General features: G+C 33.8%; 1 long non-coding RNA gene across 1 annotated transcript; it reads left to right on the top strand.

The window, feature by feature from the left end:
- The first annotated feature begins 1,857 nt into the window (after positions 1 to 1,857).
- On the top strand, positions 1,858 to 2,844 carry LOC148845046 (uncharacterized). Its single transcript, XR_016101948.1, has 2 exons — positions 1,858 to 2,440; positions 2,583 to 2,844. It is a non-coding gene; the product is annotated as an uncharacterized LOC148845046 (long non-coding RNA).
- The last annotated feature ends 3,726 nt before the right edge of the window (positions 2,845 to 6,570 follow it).

Here is a 6,570-nt window from a genome sequence, read left to right as displayed (position 1 = left end):
ACAAACTTGTACATATTGACAAATACCCCCTTAATTATAAATATGAAATTAATCTCATCGTATAATTGCCTAATTAGAAGCAGTTTATAATAACTACAGGATCATTTTGGTATCCTAACTCTATCTCAGGTAGACCTGTTCATGGGCCAGCCTTTGGGCTCAGATTTACACTGTTTTAGACTTGGGCTTCAGGCTAGATCCATTAATCATTTTGGTATCCTAACTCTATCTCAGGTAGACCTATTCATGGGCCAGCCTTTGGGCCCAGATTTACACTGTTTTAGACTTGGGCTTCAGGCTAGATCCATTCAAATTGTGGTAAAAGTTAAGCTTAAGGCCAGCCCATGAACAGGTGTAATCTCAGGCTAACAAGCATGAAAATGCAGATTCGGTGCATGCCAACTTTATGTTTAAAGGCGAAAAATTAGGTCTGTATGCCATCCATACTAACTGCAATGTCCAGGACCAGAATTGGGTAATGGTCTCTTTTATGTAGGCAATGTCCTTCATTTCGTATACATAAAGCTGCCTTGTGTTGCAAATACTTGTTTCGCTTTAAACGGTAGAAGTTAAAACAGCTATAAATTTTTTTATTGGACGATCATCACTTGTCCCATTTTATAAATACTTATTTGTTTTCTGGTTTTATTTTCTAAAACCCCCACTATCATATACCCCTACCTGTCATTGTTTCGAATTTTATATATAGACGAAACTTTATGTGGTGGAGGAATTTGAAATTTTTCCTAATTCATTTCTCATCTTTTAGAACAGAATAATAGAGTTTTCAAACTAGGAGCGTTTTCTTAGAATATCCTTATATAACAAGTGTAATTTATTAGATACATGGAGATTATTTATATATTGATAGGATAGATGCAAAGGTTAATAATTTAGATTGGGTTTAGGAATCCTAATTAAGATTCTAGGCCCTGAATATTCCTTTTATATCCATTATTGTTCAATTAAAAATAAAAGGTAAAAAGAAGAAAAAAAAAACATTTAGATGATTCTTACACTATCTTGTTTTTTTCTTCTTTTGGTATTATATAATACACATTATTGTGGAATTGGGGGTGTGGCACAACAGCTCTCATGAGGCACATTGACCATACCATGGGGAGCCTGCGATTCCATGAGTTTGAATGTTTGATCTCATGCTCTTATATAAAGGGTGGGAAATGACCATCTTGACAAATGGGTCATCAACTAAATACTGCTTTAAATGCCATAACTCACCGGTTGCATTTAAAGTTTTAACTACATATAGTTGCAATATAAAATATGTTGATTTCTTTTGTCTTTTTTATCAGAATTTTCATATTATACACAATGGTACAACAACACTTCTGCTATTTCAAATAAAATATTAGAAATTAAAAAAATAATATTATTGATATGTTATGAGGAATCCAGATCTAACCACAATAACTCTGCCTACTCTATTCATATACCATCGCACCTATACATGCAAAACATCTCATCCACTAATATAATATCATGCATGTAAAGATGTTTCCAATACACTGGGATAATGTGTTGTGAGTAGACATCTGTTATGGGGGCCCAAAATGCAAGTAGGGTTCCTATAAGCTGGGTGGGCTATAGCCCATACACAATAGTCAAGACATTCCCAACAAGATTCAATATTAACGGATTATAAGAGAAGAAAAAGATTACCTAGGCAGTTGTAAGTGATGCTCTGAAATTTTTTCAGCCACAAAAATTCAACAAAGCCCACCAGATATTTTTCCAATCTAAGATGTCCAAACGTGAAATATAAAGAATTCTACCAAACGTGCAAGTAAAATATATATATATATATATATATATATATATATATTTATCTTGTCAGAACTCTGAACTGACTCTCCACATGTATTCTTCCCTAAAAAATAAATAATAAACAAATAAATGAAAAAGGAAAAATGAGCTTGGAGGCCACTCAATAGCCATCTGTTTCTATATAAATTAGCTCCCTGTCTTCCTCTTTCCTCAGATCATCTCCATAAACTTTCTTTCTTCGCAGCTGGGAATCAATGGCCAGCTTTCTCTACAACTTCTTCCCCACTGATTTACTTAACTCTGCTCAATTTCCAGCCGGTGGAGACAAGACTCAGCAACCAGTTCTTCCCCATGAAGCCCGCACAAGAGAAGGAAAACCCAAAGTAGAACAGCTCCGATCAAGGGTCCGTGACAACCTTCAATGCAACTTCTTCCCCGCTGATTTGCTTCCTTCTGTTCAGTTTTCAACTGATGGGGACAAGAATGAAAAACGAGGCATCAAGGACAGAGTACCAACGCAAGATGAGACTGTGCAGGCCGATCCCCAGCTATCCCTGCTTCATCTATCTACTACTTTTCCAGATTCAGGCTGTGATTCACCTTCTTCCTGAATGGGTATCTCAAGATTTAAGAGTTTCTGCTGGTTTCACAATCGGTATATATATATTATTGTGTTTCTGATTTCGCAGTATAAAGCGATACAGATGTAATCATAGAAACTTTATGTTCACAGGGCGATCAAACAGAGAGCTAGCAAAAGTGTTGTTTTTGAAGTTGTTTTGGGCTTGTGTTTTCAGGAGCTAGTGGAGTGAAGTGAATCGGATAATTGGAGGATTAAGCAGAGCGATCGAGCTTATATCAAACAGTGATTACCCTAACATCGTTGCGATCCAATATATATTAGACTGTATTAGTTTAAGAGCAGTGCTGCAATAGTAGAGATGGAAATGTATCGGAAAACACCAGTGCTCTAATTAATGATAATTCAAACCAAGCTCTATATATTGTATCTTGTTTAGTTTATGCAAATTCAACCCAGTAGTAATTCATGGATTTTAATCGTTTATGTTATGATGTATCAATTTGTAACAGAGATGGCGATGGAGGTAGAGAAAAGAATTTCATTGCATACACCCAGCTAACGCACTACGCCCTCCCCCCACCCACCAACGACCGTGTCTGGGGTAGGTGGTTAGTTAGCATCCCTTCTCCCTTCCCAAAAGCTGGCCAAGAGCTGAGATGAGAACGCTCGGCGCTGTGAGTGCCAATAGTCTTCACGTGCACGTACATCACGTGGGGGCATAAAGCTACTTTACCAAAAAATTGAAAAGGAAAAGAATTCTGGTATATTGGGTGATATTTGGCATATGATGATTTGTTGAAAATTACTGTCATGTTGGAGCCAGGAATCTGCGTTGAAATTTCTGTTCGCTGGACTGATTTTTGGCAATTTTCAGGAAATTAGCTAAAAATTGATTATTAAAACCATCCCTTTTAGGGATATCATTTTTTTGTGATTTCTTATAAACTCTAATTAATTCCGACTTTTTGAGGATGATATGACATTCAACGTGGCATTGAATGATAACTTTAATATAAAAATAATCGGCGCTTGAAAATTAGTATCAAACAGATTTAAAATTGATTTTTCAGAAATCAACTTGACATCAATGATACCAACCAACAATTTTTGGTTACCAATTTTGAATAATCAGCAAAGAGGAATAACTATCGATGCCAAATCAAGGTTTAAAGTATCGAAACATAAAGTGTATAAGAAATGCAATTTTAATATACATATTGAGATATGTTTAATATGCATGCGTATCAGAAAAAAATTAAAATATGCATATATACGCTTTGAAACACTATAAATATTTTAATAAATCATAAAAATACATAACAACACTAAATATAAGACTTAAATGAGGTGTATATACATTAAATTAATATATTTTAATGGTTTTAGGAAGAAATATATAGTAGTTAATTATAATTTCATTAAAAATCCTATACTTAACTATAATTTATAAATTATAATTCTTAAGTTTTAATGTTTAATGGGATGGGAAAAAACCAACTCTCTTATCCAACCATAAAATATGCATTAACACAATTTCTAAGTGAAAATATATTTAATAATTATTTATTATTTATTTTCAAAAAATATAAATAAATAAATAAACATTACATAATATATTCAAAAATATTTATTAAATAAGAAATGTAAATTAGAGTTTGGATGTAAGAAATGTAAATTAACATAAATTTATACATTCAAGAAAAAAGAAATCATAAGATATTATTAAAAATTGAAAAAAAATTACCTACTTTTTACCATATTTTTTCAAAATTTGAAAAATCTTCAAAAAAAAATAATGATCCACACTTGTTTCTTGCAAAATTTTGCAAATCTAACACTCTAGGAATAAAGTTTAGAGTCTTAGAGTCATTTAGGGGTAAAAGAATCTTATTTTTCCCCTTTATTTTTTTTTCAGTTTTTGGTCGTATCTTTTTCGTTGATACACTACCGATACGTCTTGATACACCTCCGATATGGGTTCAGTACGCATGAAAAAAAACGATACACACAATTTCCATACATATCCAGTATCTATTTTTAAAAGATAAGATATGATACGCTCCGTATCAAATGTATCTTATCGAAATTTTAAACCTTGTGCCAAACATCATCCAAGATGTGTGTTCCACGTTCTTTAATCAGAGAAAGTAGCGATGTAATTAACTAAATACATATTTGCGGTAAAAATGATGATTCCTACCGTTGAATGGGGTAGAAAGATTGAGAGATATGGATTTTTTATGGAAAAGAGAAAAATATTTATTATTGAAAAAATCTATGTAAATTTTTCATCGATTTTCTCCATGTAAAATTGACATGTTTACAATTTTACATCAATTGACAATTTTATTTACATTTCTTTCAACCATTTACAAAAGTGTATTGGGTGGAATATAATATAGCACGGATACGGGCCGGGATTTGCATCGCTACCAAACACAGCTTCTAATTTTCTTTCTACAAGTCTATACAAAGATGAAACCAGCATTCTGGGCACGAGAGAAATTGGAAATCTTGCAATGGAAAATAATTTTCACGAAATTGCATGATTTCTATGGAAATTATGAAACATTGTCACAATACATGATATCTTGGTGTGTATGTGCTTTCATTGTCCCCTTTTAAAGAAAAATTGAAGTTAGATGGTGTCACGTACGTGGAACTTTAAAAGCCATCTGTGAGCTTGAATGGGGTTTTCAGCCAGGCCTAGCCTGGTAGGGGTGCTGTGCTGGGTTGGTCCCATTTAGCATTTTACATTGTTTTGGGTTTACCTTCTTTTGGAATTCGGGCGGGATCCATTCAAATTTTGACAAAAGTACAATTGAGAGCTTCGTATATGAATTGAATCTTGTCATTGTCAGTTTAGGAAGTGTTTAATTAGAATGGTGGATTCCAATATTGTCAGGCTTAGGAATCATTTGGTAGCACCGGATACACCCCTTTCTTAATGTCGGGCAAATTGCTTTGCTTGGAGAGAACATTTCATAATTTTTCATGGTCGATGTTGAAGCCACCTTACTGAACAGTCAAAATATTTTAAAATAACAAGGAGGTGTGGATTCAGCATACGTCCATCATACAAATCGATTATACCTGCAATTTAAAAGGACCTAAAGCCTTTTTTCAATTGCTTTCGCACACAATATTAAAAACATTTGGGTTGGCATAGGTCCCTAAAATTGCTCCTAATGCACTTGGAACTATTTTCTTCTTTAATTTTTTAACCCTACACAAATTTAAAAAATGCCTCCCATGTTATATCTCCTGCAACTTTTTATATAATATTATTATAATATAATCTTAATAATATTGTTATATTACTATATTATATAATAGTAATACATTATACTATATATTATGTACTAATATTAAACTACTGACCCACTAAGGTTTTTGCGTCCAAGTTATTTAATGAATATTCTGTGCTTCTCTGTTTTTTCTCTATTATTCTCTATTTTTCCTTTTCTTTTCAGTTATTTCTGTGCTCCATCTGTTTTTTTGTGTTCCATTGTTTTTTGTTTGCTTTCTTTCTATGGTTATTTTGATATGGAGTTCCTACTCTAGTCTCCTTTCTACAAAAATCACCGGTGGATTTGCCTCACTTATTTTGTCGTTTCCAGCGTTTTGGACGGTAGTTTCAATTCTCCAGCGTCCTAAATGGCTGTGATAGTGCTCCGACGTCCTGGTTGGCAGTTCCAGTTCTCTGGCTTTTCAGTTGATAGTTACAGTTTTCCAGCATTGTGAATGGACGTTATAGTTCTTCGGCATTGTGGATGGACGTTACAGTTCTCCAACATTCATTGGACAGAAGCTCGCAGTCGGCAGTTCTTCGGTGTGCTGGATAGAAGTTACAGATGATGTTGTCTTTTGCGGTTTTTTTGGAGTAGTTGGAAGTTGCAATTCATGGCTTCTGGCTATGTAACATCCTCTGTCAGTTTTCATTTTAGTTGGTAACTTCTCTTGGCAGTTTGCTCGCCAGTTAAGGTGGTTTGGAGATGTACTTATCCACTTCTGTTGGTGATGTTAAGTCACCTTGCTTTGGTTGTAGAAGTTCTTCCAATTCTCCTAAATCTATCTCTTTGTTTTGTTCTTCTTGAGAATGTATCTCTGATCTTTACTTAGCCTTGTTGGCATCTCTTTGTACCAATCTTCTACATCCATCATGTAGTACTAAGAAATAACTACAGAACTATGGCAGTTGG

Source organism: Nelumbo lutea, chromosome 7 (assembly GCF_056320005.1).
Source record: "Nelumbo lutea isolate HS-2025 chromosome 7, American lotus-T2T, whole genome shotgun sequence".
Classification (NCBI taxonomy): Eukaryota; Viridiplantae; Streptophyta; class Magnoliopsida; order Proteales; family Nelumbonaceae; genus Nelumbo; species Nelumbo lutea.
Note: the sequence above shows the minus strand (reverse complement) of the source record. Positions and strands in the feature narration are given on the sequence as shown.